Raw genomic sequence first — 16,438 nt, 5'->3', positions numbered from 1 at the left:
GATTTTTCTCTGATAAATTGTCATAGTCAACAATAAAGAAAAATTCCTTTCTGGAAGGAGCACTTTGGGAGGAGCTAGTGAGTCTACAACACTCTTTTGAGGCATACAACTGGACCATTTGTGAAAGTCATAGAGTCCTACATGGCACATCACCAGTCAAGACAATGTATCTCCAGAAGTGCTAGTGGATACCATGGGGCTTTCCAGGAAAGTACTTATGTGTTATTTACATATACTTTTCTCTTTAAGTTCTGAGCATGAACAATTGTCTTTCTATATAGCTCCCAATTCACTGGTCAAAACATACATTTGGATCACTATTGTAAAGACAATAGTGGCTCCCAAGAATTACCCTGGTGGTCCCTAGTAGGTCTACATTGAGGATGAGATTTTTAACTTAGACTCAGATTTCTAGGTTTATTTGTGCCACAATTGTCTTATATAAAGCTCAATTAAACCTCTTCATTAAGTCCAGTCAATTGGTCTACCACACAGTTTATATCTTAACTGACAAATTTCTGGGCATGAAATAGTGGTTATTGCCAAGATACCAAATACGGACCAGTAGAAAAAGTGATTAAAAATGGTAATTGGGAAAAAAAATGGTAATTGGGAAGCTACACCTGGACAATCTGAGTAGACTTTCAAGAAGAGATATATGGGTTTGGTTGCCCTTCTCTCAAATGAAGAGATTGAGGGTCTCTTCACCAAGGTACCCATAGATAGGAAATATCCAGGAGTACTCAAAGGGCTATACCACTACAGTACACAGGATGACAGTTACTATGATTAAAACAAGTGTTATCACTCAGGTCCTTCCAGTGATTTTTTTTTCTTCCAAGTTTTTTTTTTCTCTTCCAAGTTTTTATTTAAATTCCAGTTAGTTAACATGTAGTGTAATATTAGTTTCACATATAGGATGCAGTGATTCACCACTTACATATAACAACCTGTACTCATCACAAGTGTCCTCCTTAATATCCATCACCCATTTAATCCATCCTCTCACCCACTTCCCCTATAGACACATAGATCATTGGAACAGTATAGAAAACCCAGAAATGACCCACAACTATATGGTCAGTTAATCTTCAATAAAGCAGGAAAGAATATACAATGGAAAAAAAGTCAGTCTGTTCAACAAATAGTGTTGGTACTACTGAACAGCAACACGCAAAAAAATGAAACTGGACCATTTTCTTACACCATACACAAAACAAATTCAAAATAGAGTAATGAACTAAATGTGAGACATGAAACCATCAAAGTCCTAGAGGAGAACAGAAGCAGTAACCACTTTGACATCAGCCATAGCAATATCTTACCAGATATGTCTCCTGAGGCAAGGGAAACAAAAGCAAAAATTATTGGGACTACATCAAAATAAAAAGTTTCTGCACAGGAAGGAAACAGTCAACAAAACTAAAAGACAGCCTACAGAATGGGAGAAGATATTTGCAGATGACATATCTGATAAAGGTTTAGTACCCAAAATCTATTAAAAAAACTTATCAAACTCGACACCCAAAAAACAAATAATTCAGTTAATAAATGGGCAGAAGACATGAAAAGACAACACATCAGATGGCTAACATTCACGTGAAAAAATGCTCAACAACACTAATCATCAGGGAAATACAAATCAAACTTGTCAGAATGGCTAAAACTAACACAGAAAACAACTATTGGTGAGGATGTGGAGAAAGGGGAACCCTCTTACATTGTTGGTGGGAATGCAAACTGGTGCAGAAACTCCAGAAAACCCTATGTAAATTCCTCAAAAAGTTAAAAATAGAACTATCCTACAACCCAGCAATTGTACTACTAGGTATTCACCCACAGGATACAAAAATACTGATTTGAAAGGATACATGCATCCTCATGTGTATAAAGTATTATCAACAATAGCCAAATTATGGAAAGAGCCCAAAAGTCCTTCCATTAATTTTAACATGAGTCAAAGAGCCCAGCCAATTTTTACTCTGAACTTTCAGCTTTCAAAAATGAAAAAGACTACTGGGTGACTTACATTCCAGTATACCCAGTGGATGCCTAAGGACCTCTGCTAAGGAAAGAAATTAACTGAGAAATGGTGGACAATTGTGTTTCTTTTAAATATTTTACTTACTTGAGAGAGAGAGAGAGAGAATGAGTGGGGAGAGGCAGAGAGAGAAGCAGACTCCTTGCAGATGGGAGAGCCCCATAAGGGGCTTGACCTGAGCCAAAAGCAGATGCTTACCTGACTGAGCCACTTAGGCACCCATTGGGAAATTGCATTTCTTAATGCCTTTTGAATAGTGGTGGATAAGTGGTTGTAATTACAACTTTTGACATCAGGATGACAGGAATACAAATAATGCTGACTGGTTTTAGGTCTGAGGTCAACACCAGTGGAACTCTTACTCAGACCAGACTATGAGTGGGTCCCCTTGGATCAACAAAAAATTCCATTGTTATGGTAACCAAAAAAATAAATGTATTATTGTTGGAGGTATATTGTCTATATGCAACTCCACTCACATTATTCCAAGCCCTGATGGAGATTGCTGCATTTAGAGCCATTTTAGAGGGGGCATAAGGAGACTCTGAATCTACCTAATGCCAGCACCTAGCACCTTCCTGGGAAAGAAAAGTAAACACTGCCTTCTTTGTTGGGCCTAAGACAGCAAAATATCACTAAAACTATATCCTCATTCAATAAGTTAGATGGCTCATGTGCCTGGCCTTGAGTTCATAGATATTCAGTTGATTTTGGTCATTCAATCCATAGGACAGCCCTTGCTACCAATGTTATCTGACACTGTGACACTTGTAGAAACTATTGTTGGGATTGTAGGAACTTGTTATGAAGCAATTGATGTTGCAGTCCTTTTCAGTATCCCTCTACATGGGAATTATTAGAATCAGTTCTTACATGGAATGAGGAAAAGTCATCACTCATTCCCTTCTACAAAGCTATCAAAATTTTCTGTTGCAAATGCATAGATCATAACCTGTAAAAGATCCTACTACCAGAGGGAGTAGTAGCCTTCTATACAATTGATAATAGCATCCAATTGCATCCAGACAAGGAACTCACCATCAAGAGCTGGACATCCTGCTGATGCACATGTGGTGCACTTGATGGACCATTATAACAGACAAAGTTCAAGTACCTAGTATCGAAGTAAAATTCCTGGGCATGATCTCAAGAGGTATGATATCTCATTCAATAAGAGAAGACTGGCTTTTGCCTTCTTCACTCCAATAATTTTACAGTAGACCCAATGATTGATAGAATTGTTCACCTACTTGCATTCTCAATGCCCTCTATCAATGGTGTTATGAGAAAGATCATTTACTTTTAATGGATCCACAACAAGAAGAATGACCTGAAAGCCCACAAACAAGCCACTGAGGCTATCCTTCCTCTGGGCTCCTCTGATAAATTTTGCTTTTTGAATAACATATCTCAACAATCTCTCTATTCATCAGTTGGAGCTTAAGGAAGAAAACACCACCAAAGTTCAGAGGCTTCGGTTGGACTTTTGAATCCATCATCTCTAGGAGTAGTTAGCTGAAAGATATACACCTTTAAGAGACAATTAGTGTTCTATTATTGGGCTTCAGTGGATATTGAGCAAATGCCTCATGACTATGAAATAGTCTCAATACAAGCAAATCCAACCAGAAGTTATCAATAGTTTTGCTTTTGTTCTTTAGTTATCTTAGAGTATTCACACTTTAAATCAAAGGGCAAACATTTCTATAAAATATATGCCTAAATACATATTCATGAACCAAAGTAAAAAGATCTAATGAATATAACTTAAAATAATTTAGTTATCTATAATTATTATACTTACTAATAGGTGTTTCATCTAGGGAAGTTTTTTGTTTCTTTACTTGCATTTCTGTTTTTGACTTTGAGTCCTGATGCTTTTGCATAAGGTTTTTGTCTGGTACATCATCATGAGCTACGTAAGGAGATACATTATTATTAGTTCATTAAACAGAAAAATGGATCTACTGTGTTATCTCTAGAGATCAAATTTATAACAAGTATATGGCAGTATTTTCTCTCATTTTTTTATAAATAGAAAATATAAATAAATTACCATAATACTAGACCTAACATTTTATGGTGAGAAGAATTTTAGTGTGTGTGTGTGTGTGTGTGTGTGCTGAAGGAGTCTCATTATTTCATAAATATTTCCTGGCATCAAATATATTTTATATTAGTCCCTATTTGTTTGCAGTTATTTGAGTTTATATTCATAGACTTAACAGCAAAATTGCATACATATAAGATTATTCATTTTACCATATTTGTAATTGCAAAATACTCAAAAGCACCCAAATATATAAGCATAAGAGATTAATTGAATAACATAGTAATACCAAGTATGATGTGTAATGTGGTACAAAGAGTTATATATGCAGCTCTAAGAGAATTTTAAAAATTGCTAAAACCCAACTTGAAGGGATTGCTCGGAGGTAAGGTTACACGGGAAAAAACACAAACGGAAGATATCAATTATGCATGAAGGAAAAAAAGAATGCAAAATAAAAAGAAAATATATACTTACCTTTAGAAAAATAAACACAGGAAAGATAAACCAGAAAACAAGGTAGTTGGTCACCAAAAGTTATGTAGACCCTGCTTGTGGAATTGCACACAATGACAACTGCTAGATCTAAGCATGTCCCTAGTGCTGATGATAGTCTATAATACAGTGAACTTTTCTCATGTTTAATGAAAAAGAATGTAGGACCTTGAGAATCACTTTGCCCAGTGATCCAAGAAACCATGGATAGTTTGCCTTCACCATGAAGGAGGTAATCTTATAAAATTTAGTTAGGGACAGTGGCACTTTGTGAAGTATGTCACTACAGATCTCCTTATTCAAAATGTCTTTCAGCCTTCCACTGTATACTGAAACCCTCCACAAATACTGATACCTTCTATTGAGCTTAGACAAGGGTACTACCCAACAAAAACAGAAGGCACATGGACTCACATGTGGTAACAAGACTGGATCATTAATACAAAAAAAAAAGGCACAAAGACCTGGTATCCAAGTAAAATCTTGGGAATAAATTGGGAAGGAGAAGTATGTCTCATTCCATAGGAGATAATTGTTGAGCTTTAGTTTCTCTAAGCTTCAATAAATACAAAGGAGGCCCAACAATTGGTAGGACTTTCTAGCTACTAGTGCTTTGGCATTCATCAGGTGATAATCTTGATGAAATTCATCAATCAGGATACCAAAAGGTTATCTATCTTTAAGTAGGACATGATAATCTTAGAATGTCTTAGGGGCCCTCCAACATGACACCCACTCTGTCTATCCCTTTGGACCCTCTGGCTCACATTTTTGTTTGGGTTATAGATCTCAGCAACCTCTTTGTTCAGTGATAAGAGCACATGGCAGAAGGATACTGCTAGAGATAAATGGTGTCCATTGAGCTTTTGGTACCAGTCTTCTGGAGTCAGTTGAAAGTTTTAAGAGACTATTATTGACCTGTTATAAGGTCTTGGTGAATACTGAGTGTATGACCCATGGATGAAGTAGTCTTCTGACTAGAAAAACCACCCAAAAGTTAAGCATAGTTTGGCTTTTATTCTCTAATTATCTTGGAGTACTCACAATTTAGGTCAAACTGTAAAATTACTAATAAAATATAAGCTCTGATATTGATTCATGAATGAAAGAAAAAATCTTTCGATGAGTTTAATTTAAAATAACTTAGGGAATAACATCAGCAAGATGGCAGACTAAGAAGTCCCAGCCCTGAATCCCACATAACACTGAATTAATAACCATTCACAGATGAAATACATTTATGAGAGCTCCAGAGTTCAGTTGATAGGTTCCCCAGCACACCAATGAAGCAAAGAATTCTAAAACAGTAGTATTAAAAAGAGTAAGAAAAACAGTTTCAGTATATCCACGTCACTCCTCCACCAAGCCATCACAGCCCAACACTGAAAGAGATGTCTTCACTCACAGTTTCTCCGATAGGGGAAAGAGAAAAGGGATTATCAGGCTTTCAAAGCCTTTCATGGTGATGCCTGAGAGACACATCCTATCTCACCTCTCCTAGAGCCCTGAAGGAACCAGCCTGGCTGGATTGTCTGAATATAGCTACAAGAGCAAGCTCTCAAACAAAACCCTAACTACATGACTCAAAGAACTGGAAGAGAAAAACAAAATAAGATCAAAGTTAGCAGAGGAAAAGAAATAATAAAGCTTAAGGCAGAAATGAAGAAATAAAAAAACAGAAAAATTATAGAAAAAATCAACTAAACTAAGAGTTGAGTTTTTGAAAAGATAAAATTGGCAACCAAGAGCTAGGCTGAGAAAAAAATAAAAGATTCAAATAATTAAAATCACAAATAAAAGAGGATATATTACTTCTGATGTCATAGAAATTTTTAAAAATAATATGAGCAATTAAACATCAACAAATTGAGCAGCCTAGAAGAAGTGGATGAATTCCTAGCAACATACAAAATACCAAGACGGAATCAAGAAGAAATAGAAAGCTTGAATGAGTCAGTAACAAATAAGGAGGTTGAGAGCAATCCAAAAGCCATCCATCAAAGAAAAGTCCAGGATCAGATTGCTCCATAGGTGAATTATAACAAACATTTAAAGAAAAATGAATACCAATCCTTCTTACAGACATGCACATACAGTAAGAAAGAATGTGTATGTGTTTATGTGTGTGTGTATATGTGCTTGTACACACCAATGGAATAGTTCTATTTTAATTCATCTGGGCCAATATAACAAAATACCATGGAATGGATACCTTGTAAACAACAAAAGTTTATTTCTCACAGTTCAGGAAGCTGGGAAGTCCAAGAACAAAGATGCACAAGGTCATCTTCTGGTGAGGGCCCCATTCCTGACTCATAGCTGGCAACTTCTCACTGTGTACCTCGCATGACAGAAGGCATGAGGGATCTCTGTGGGTCTCTTTTATAAAAACACTAATCCTAATCATGACAGCTCCACCCTTATGACCCAGGCACTTCCCAAGGCCCTCACTCCTAATACCAACACATTTATTATTAGGATTTCATCTTATAAAATAGGAGGAAACACAATAATCCACTCATAGCAAATTTTGGAATCTTCTTATGAGGCCATCATTACCCTGATACCAAAGCCAAAGACTCCACAAGAAAAAAAACAATAGGCCAGTATCTCTGATGAACACAGATGTAAAAGTCCTTAAACTACTGGAAAACAGAATTCAATAGCACATTAAAAAGGTCATACATCATGACCAAATTGCATTTATTTTAGGGAGGTAGGGATAGTCCAACATATGCAAATCAACCACTATGATATACCACATTAGAGAGCAAAGGATTAAAAAAAATCACGATTAGTTCAACAGATGCAGAAGCATTTGACAAAATTCGACACATTTTCATGACAAAAAATTCTCAATAAATTAAGTGAAAGAATTCATCTAAACACAACAAAGTCCATACATGAAAAGTCCACAGCTAATGTCATACTCATTATAAAAATGTAACATATATGTTACATATATACATATATGTACATATATAAAAATACTATCCAGATATAAGAAGAAAATCCTACCATTTGTGACAACATGGATGCAACAAGGGCATTTATGCCAAGTGAAGTAAGTCAAAGAAAAAAGACAAATATTGTAAGATTTCTCTTATATATGGAGTTAAGGAAAAAAAAAGAACTCATAGATAGAATAGATTGGAGATTGCCAGAACTGGAAGGTGAAGCCAGAACTGGAAGTGCAAGTAGGTGAAAATGGTCAAAAGGTACACATTTCCAGTTATAAAATAATCAAGTTCTAGGGATATAATGTACAGTATGGTGATTATCATTAATAATACGGTAATATATGTGAGAGTTTCTAAGAGAGTAGATCTTAAAAGTTCTCAGCACAAGAAAAAAATGTATCTATGCATAGTGATCATTTCATAATATATAGTTGACCTTTGAACAATGTGAGGACTAGGGGCTGTTCAAGAATCAAATGTATACATATCTTGAATTATTATGTTCTACTCTTGAAACTAATACAATGTTACACATCAATTATATCTCAATTAAAAAAAAACCTAAATCATAAAGAATAAGAAAGGGAACTAAAACTGAAATTAATTTAAGGAAATGAGGCTACTGAAGTAAGTAAAACAACACTAGTGCAAGTAAATCAGTAAAGTCTTTGAAAAGAGTGGAGGGGTGAACCATAAACAAACCACTATCTTTTTAGTAGGTTTTTTTCTTCTAGCATTTTTTCTAGTGTTCTGCATTCTGAAATAATTTAAGAAATATTAAAAGATAGAGCAAATGAGTACATACATTGATGTTGTTCAGGCTGATTCACACATCAGAATGTAGGACATACATGAAACAGAAGAAGGAAAGAACAAGCACTGAAAGGATAGATTGGAATTGAAGGTGCTGTGAGAATCACAACTTCTAAACATGTCTTTGGGGGGGATATCGGGTGGCTCAGTGGTTTAGTGCTGTCTTCAGTCCAGGGCATGATCCTGGGGACCCAGGATTGAGTCCCACATCAGGCTCCCTGCGTGGAGCCTGCTTCTCCCCCTGTCTGTGTCTCTGCCTCTCTCTCTCTCTGTGCGTCTCTCATGAATAAATAAATAAAATCTTAATAAAAAAACATGTCTTTGAATGTACATATGCATGTATATGTATGTATGCTTATGTGAGTATGGCTATATATACATTAATTATACATGCATGTATGTTGATATGTATATGTGTTTACATTGAAGTTATTTTAACAAACCAAAATATTGTGTGTGATCTTTTAGGCCCAATCTTAGACAATTGCAAAGGCCTCATCTGGCAATTGGCATGGGGTAGTCTTAGTACTCCACAGCCAGTGAACTGCAGACATCAGAGGTGGTTGCAGTCATAGACAGAGGCCCATCCAGGCTGGCAATATCTGCATTCATAGTCCATGTGCCTCAATTTTGAGACATTCTTATGCATAGAGGATTCAGCTAAGACACTATATTACTCATATGCTTCTACATAGTTTACCTTTCCATTACCATCTCATCATAGATATTTTATTAGTTTTGACAGTTTTCACCACTTTTACACTCCTAACCCTCCCCCATCACTAACCCATCTCAGCCTTCAAATCTCTACAATAGGAAGAGCCTTTTGTATGGGGATTCTTTGATTATGAGATGATCTTCCCTCAACCTACAATGCTGTCAACACTGATATTCTGACCCCACTCAGTGCTGTTCTATGGGCAAATGGAAATTTCATTGATGTAGCTGGAAACTTTTCTTGTTTATACTCTTTCTAATACAATTATAGTAACAATAAATGCTTAATTTTAGTTTCAATTTGTCTTGCTATTTTCATTGATCAACTCAAAATCTGGCATCTCTCTCCCCTACAAATTACTGCAGCAAGCAATTATTGTTAATGAAGCATAATCCTTTTCTGGAAGGAACACTAGTGAACACTTGGGGATCTTTAAAGGGGTACCGCTGTGACACATGCAAGAGTCAGATGATCCCACAGGGCCCATGACCATTCAGGACAACATGTCTCCGGGTATGCTAGCAGATTCTGTGCCATACTTTAAGACAGTGTTTTTAATTTCTGAGATGGAACAATGGTTCTTCTATTTAGTGCCTATTTTGCTGGCTAAGATGCCCAGTGGGTAGGTCAAATTAAACTTCCAACAGAGGAGTTTTGAGAAAGCTGGGAAAGCAATACCTTGGCCACTACTTACAGTTTCACCAGCTATGGAGTTAAAAATTTTTGAAATCTCTGTATGCTGAGTTGCACCCAATGACTATTATTAGTTCTAATATTCTGGGAACCCATGGTCAGCCTATGATGCAGTGATTTAATGAGATTCATGATTTAATAAAAGAATATAAGTTCTAAGGATCACTTTGTGCAGTGACCCGAAGAGACTTTTGAGAGTTGCATATTTCATCTTCATGTTTAAAGAAATATTCTTTTTAAAGAAGTAATCATGCAATCTTGTTGGTTTGCTAATACAAAAACCCTTTCTCAGAGAGTTTTGACAATGGATACATTGCAGGAGGAAGTAGAACAAAGGGGTATGAAAAAACACAGGCATTCAAGACTCTGCTTCCTCAGTTAGGTACCATTTGGATTCAAGAGATGGCTTCTCCTTGCCCTTGTAAAACATCCTTTCCCCATATTTTAACTATACCTGAAGGGGCAATATTGATTTCATGCACCACCTGGTGGTACCTAGGATGTACAATAAAGGTTTGAGGATAGTAGATGATGAGATGATTTTTTACCAGACTCAAAATTCTGGCTTCATTTGTGCCAATATTGCTGGACATCAAGATCAAACATCCTTATAAGGTCAAGGTAATTAGTCTAGGACATGATCTAGATCTTAAGTAGAAAGTTTCTGGACAAATAATAGTGGATACTGCCATGACAGCAATGATTGACTATAAGAGAGAGTAATATCAAAATGTTAATCTAATAAACTCCTGGACCACTTGGGCAAATGCCTTGAATAGATCAAAGGGTGTGTTTACTCAAAAAAGGTGTAGACTCAAAGTAGATTGACGGTCTATGTGACAAGAACCTTATGGCCATGTAGTGGGATAAGGAAGACCCAACAGACCCACTACCCATGTAAAAGTATCCTTTGATTAATTCAAGTTCTTATGCTTCCACTTTTCCCAGTGATCCTTGCCATGACTCAGAGGGCTCCATCAACTATTATCAAGACCTTATTAAGGCTTTCAAAAATAAATAAGACTATAGGTTTTGCCAGGCCTCAATGGACCTAGAGGGGATGTAAAAACTTGTGCTAATGTCAGAGTTCAATAGTGATGTGAAGGAGAATTATATTTCTGGGCCTTTGAGATACTGGTGCATAGATGACAGTGATCTCCACAACCCCTGACACCAAGATGAAGGAAACTGATAATACCTTATTGGTTTGGGGTCCAAAGCCACCAATAATGGAAAACTCAGGCCACCTCAAAACTTCACTCTCACTATTATATGTATTATCAGTATAGAAGTATTGTCTACATGAACATCCATTTGCATCCACCCAAACCTTGATAGAAATTGCCACTTTAATTTTTTTTTTATTTATTTATGATAGTCACACAGAGAGAGAGAGGCAGAGACACAGGCAGAGGGAGAAGCAGGCTCCATGCACCAGGAGCCCGACGTGGGACTCGATCCCCGGTCTCCAGGATCACGCCCTGGGCCAAAGGCAGGCGCCAAACCGCTGCGCCACCCAGGGATCCCGAAATTGCCACTTTAGCAAGACAGGTAGGAAACTGGAAATGACCCAACTATCAGCATCTAGAACTTTTTTTCTCAAAAACGTCCTTCTGGGGAAAAAAAAGAAATAACTGTCCTACTTATGAGCTTAATGAAGCAAAAATTCTCTCAGAAACAACTACTCCATGAAAAAACATAATATACCTAGGGCATATGCTTTATGTGCATAGAGACTCCAGTGATTACAGGTAGCTCAGTGATGTAGTACTGAGGTATTAATTGTAGCCAATATTATGACTGTCATGGAAGTTACTGTCCATAGTGAAGGAATTTGGTATTCTGTAATAGACAATACAAATACCCTATGCGAAAACTTTGTTCATATGGATGAGCAGGATAAGTTTGGAGTATGTGGATTGGATGCAATTCACCATTATTATACTTTCACAAGCCTCCATAAATTCCCCCGACTATCTATGTCAATACATAGTTATGATTTAGAAATGTTCCAAACCCAGAAGGGTGCATTAGCCTTCTAATCTATTGATAGCACCATTCAAGTAGGTCTGGACAAGGGCACAACTTAACAAGGACCAGACATCCTACTGACCCACATGTGGCAAGATGGCTGGACCATTATAACAAACAAGGAACAATTACCCAGTACCTATTCAAATTTTTGGGCATAATCTGGAAGGGGCATAATTTCTCATTCCAGAGAACAAGATGATCAAGCTTTGGCCCACTCTGCTTCAATAAATGAAAACAAGGCACACCCGGTAGTAGGAATATTTGGCTACTTGCACTCTCATATTCCCTATGTGCCATTCTTGATGACATCCATCTTTTAGGCTATTTCAAAAGTCACTCCTTTTAGTGGGGCCACAACCTAGAGAATGTACTTGAGGCCCTCCACCCAAACTCTCAGGCTGCTCTTCCTCCAAGCCCCTCTGATCATTTGCTATTTGATTTACAGTTCTCAGTAACATCTCTGTTCACCAATTAGAGTTGTGGTAGAAGGTCTCTGCCATAGATCAGAAACATCTACCACAGCTTACAAAAAGGCATGCATACTTTGCCAGAAAATTACAGACTCATAATTGAGCCTTGGTGTCTGAGTGTAGAACTTATGATTATGAAATAATATTACAACTAGAAATATCAATGTTATGAATAATTTCACTTTTGTTCTCTAATTATCTTAGAGTATTTACAATTAAGGTCAAGGGAAGTATAAATGTTCCATAAAATATAATTTCAAATATATATTCATAAACCAAAGAAAAAATTTTCTGCTAAGTTTAATTATAATAATTTAAAGTTTTCTATAATTATTATACTTACCAATGTTTCTTTCCCTTTTGGATGTTCTTTGTTTTTTTACTTGTATTCGTGTTTTTGATGTTGAATCTTGGTTTCTATCAAACACAAGATTTTCATCTGGTACTTCATCATGAGCTACATAAAGAGAAGCATTTAGTTGAATAAATAGAGAAACAGATCTGCTGTGAAACTCTTATCTTTTATGTTTGTAACAAGTATACAGTAGGATTTATCCTCATTTTTATAGTTATAAGTAAATTACCATACTAGGTCTGATATGAAAATATAAGAGTTTTAATATGTATTGTTAAAACTATCTCATCATTTCATTAATAATCCTTAGCATCAAATATGATGTTATTCTCCATTTTTTCTAGGATTTTTATACTTAAGTAAAAACTTAATCATAGGATAAGACATGAGCAAGAAGAAGGACTAGTAAGCTCCAGGCCTTCATCCCCCCAAAGAAACACTGAGTCAACAACAATTTACAAACCAAAACACCTTTATGAGAACTCTAAAAACCAGTTTGAATATGCATCACCCAAGTAAATTACTTACCAAGAAAAACTGCACCAAAAAAGGTAGAAAAGGTCATGGTATTTTGCCCACCTTGGCTGTACTACTTCCCTGGTGTGGTGTGCCACAATCACAGGGAAGCCTCTCAATTTTCAACTCCTCCCTTAGGATGAAAAGAAAGAAGTGGAGCTTGCAAGTTTCTGACAAACCTGGGAGCTACCTAGGTGACTGGTTTCTACCTTGCCTAACTTGGAACACTGATGGGAATAGCTGCATAGATGAATACCAATAGCTGCGAAAACAAAGTTGAGTACAATAGCACATTAGAACTACAAGGAGTTGGCAGTTCTGCAAATGATCAGGAAGCAAAGGATCACAGGCAGAGAAATACTACAGTAACCAAAAATGAAAGTTCCTGGGAAGAAATAGGGGAAAGCCTATTAGGGAAATTAGGAGAGTTAGAAGCAGACATATATACTAGAATAAAAGAGCATATACAAGCCCAGAGAATACACATTCCCCAAAAAAGGTTTGAGAAGTCTCAGAACCTCTCTGGCAGGCTGATGTGTCAAGATATTCCCCTACACAAAGCCAGTTTGTAAACACTAAGAGAGGTGGTCATCATAACAAGTATACTCCTTAATCCCCATAATCTTTTTAACCCATTCTCCCTCTGCCCACTACCTCTCTGGTAACCAATCAGTTTGTTCTCTATAGTTAAGACTGTTTCTTGATCCCCCCCAATGTTCATTTGTTTTGTTCCTTAAATTCCACATATGACATATGATATCACTGGAGTCTGAGGAGCAAAAATAAAAAAAGAAAAGTAGAGAAACATAAAGGATTTATAAGACACTACCAAGTAGACCAAGATGTACATTATGGATATCCCAGAATGGAAAAGAGAGAAAAAGGAGCAGAGATTTTAGTTGAAGAAATAATGACAAAAAAATCCCAAATTTGAAAAAAGAAATGGATGTACAAATTTAACAAGCTGAATTAACTCCAACAATGAAAAACCAAAGAGACCAACACTGAGACATATTACAGTCAAACTATTAAAAGACAAACACAAAGAAATAATCCTAAAAGCAGAAAAAGAAAAGCAACTTGTCACATACAAGGAAGTCTCTGTAACTTTACTAGTGGATTTCTCAGCAGGAATCTTGCAGGCCAGAAGAGGAATGACATATTCAAAGTGCCAAAAGAAAAAACTGTTAGCCAAGCATACTATATTTGGCAAACCTATCCTTCAAAAATGACAGAAAAATTAAGACTTCCCCTCCCAAAAAAAATTAATACTTTCCCAGATAAATAAAACATGAGGGAGTTCATACCATTAGATATATCCAAAAAGAAATTCTAAAATAAGTCTTTTACATTGAAATGAAAAGATGTTAAATGGTAACACAAAGCTATATAATAATATAATTTTTGATTAAGATAAATGTATGGACAAATGTAGAAATCTATATTATTGAAATTTTGATGCATAACTTCACTCTTAATTCTTATGGAATTTAGAGAAAAGCATAAAAATAACTATAAATCTATGCTAATAGACACACAATATATAAAGATGTAATTTGTGATATCAATAAAGTTTGGGGAGAAACATAAATGGAGAACAGTTTTGTGATTGATGTATATATGTGACTAAACTGATGGTTATAACTTTAAGATGTTCAATGTAATCCCCATGGTAATCACAAAGAAAACATTTATAGAGTATACATGTTAGGTAATGAATGTTTGTATCATCTAAACGTCAGTGTTGGAGCCCTAATGCCAATGTGATGATTTGAAGATAGGGCTTAGGAAAATAATTAAAGTTAAGTGATATCTCAAGGGTAAGGCCCTGATCTAACAGGATTATCATCTTAGTAGGAAGAGATACCAGAGAGTGTACCCATATGCACATTCATGCCCTCTCTCTCTCTCTTTCCATGTGTGCACAAAGAAAAGGTTATATGAATACATAGAAAATGGTGGACAATCTTGAGCCAAGAAAAGAGGTCTCAGAATGAAATCTATCTTACCAGCAACTTGACCTTGGACCTCCTCCTCCAAAACCCTAAGAAATAAATTGCTTGTTTAGTGACCTTACCTATGGTATTTAGCTATGGCAGCCTGAGCAGACTAATACAGTACACAAAAGGAAATGAAAAGGAGAGCAAAGCATTAGGAAAGGAAATGAAAAGGAGAGCAAAGCAAAGGAAAACAGTAACATAAGAAATGAGAGGCAAGAAACACATGAAAAACAAAACAATGAACAAAATGTTAACAGTAAGTCCTTCTCTATCCAATTGTATTTCTAATTAGATAACTTAAAATAAATGCATAAATGTTTAGAAAAACACAACCTACTAACATAAATGAGTTGAACTTCCAAATCAAAAGATACAGAGTAGATTAATGTATCAAAACAAATAAACCCAAAGACTCACATATATGGTGTTCATAATAGATTCATGGTAAATTTAAGGACATATATGGACTAAAGTGAAAAGATGGAAACAGATATTCCATGTAAATTATAACCAAAAGAGAGCAGGGATGGCTATACTGTTAACAAGTAAAAGAGACTTTTTGTCAAAAACTGTTACAAAAGACAAAGTAAGACAACTTATTTATTTGTTTGTTTGTTTATGACAGATAGAGACCATGAGCAGGGGGAGGGGCACAGGGAGAAGAAAAGAATCCCAAGCAGACCTCATGCCAAGAGTAGAATACCATGCAGGGTTCAATCTCATGACCTTGAGATCACTACGTGAGCTGAAATCAGAAGTCAGACTCTTAACCAACTGAGCCACCCAGGAACCCAAGACATCTTATAATAATAAAAAAAATCAGCTCTCCAAGAATACATGATTATATATGCACCAAACATGAAACTACTAAATATATGAAGCAAACGTTAGCCAAATTGTATAAAAAAAGATAGTAAAACAAATAGACAATCAAACAATAAAACAAAAATTGTAGTAGATTTTAGTATCCCACTTCCAATAAGGAAATCAGAGTACTTGAACAAGAGTATAGATCAGTTGGACATTACACATATATGCAGAAAACTCCAACAGGAAAATACATATTTTTCTCAAGTGCACATGGAATATTCTCCAGGACAGATCACATGTTGGTCACAACATAAGTCTTCACAAAATCTGAAAGACTGAAATCATGCAAAGTAACTTTTCTGATCACAATGAAAAGAAATTAAAACAGTAGCTGAACACTGAGAAAGCTACAAATATATTGGAAATTTAAAATACATTCTCAAAAAAGCAATGGGTCAAGACAGAAATTGGAAGGAAAATTAG

The sequence above is a fragment of the Vulpes lagopus genome, chromosome 8 (genome assembly GCF_018345385.1).
Source record: "Vulpes lagopus strain Blue_001 chromosome 8, ASM1834538v1, whole genome shotgun sequence".
Classification (NCBI taxonomy): Eukaryota; Metazoa; Chordata; class Mammalia; order Carnivora; family Canidae; genus Vulpes; species Vulpes lagopus.
Note: the sequence above shows the minus strand (reverse complement) of the source record.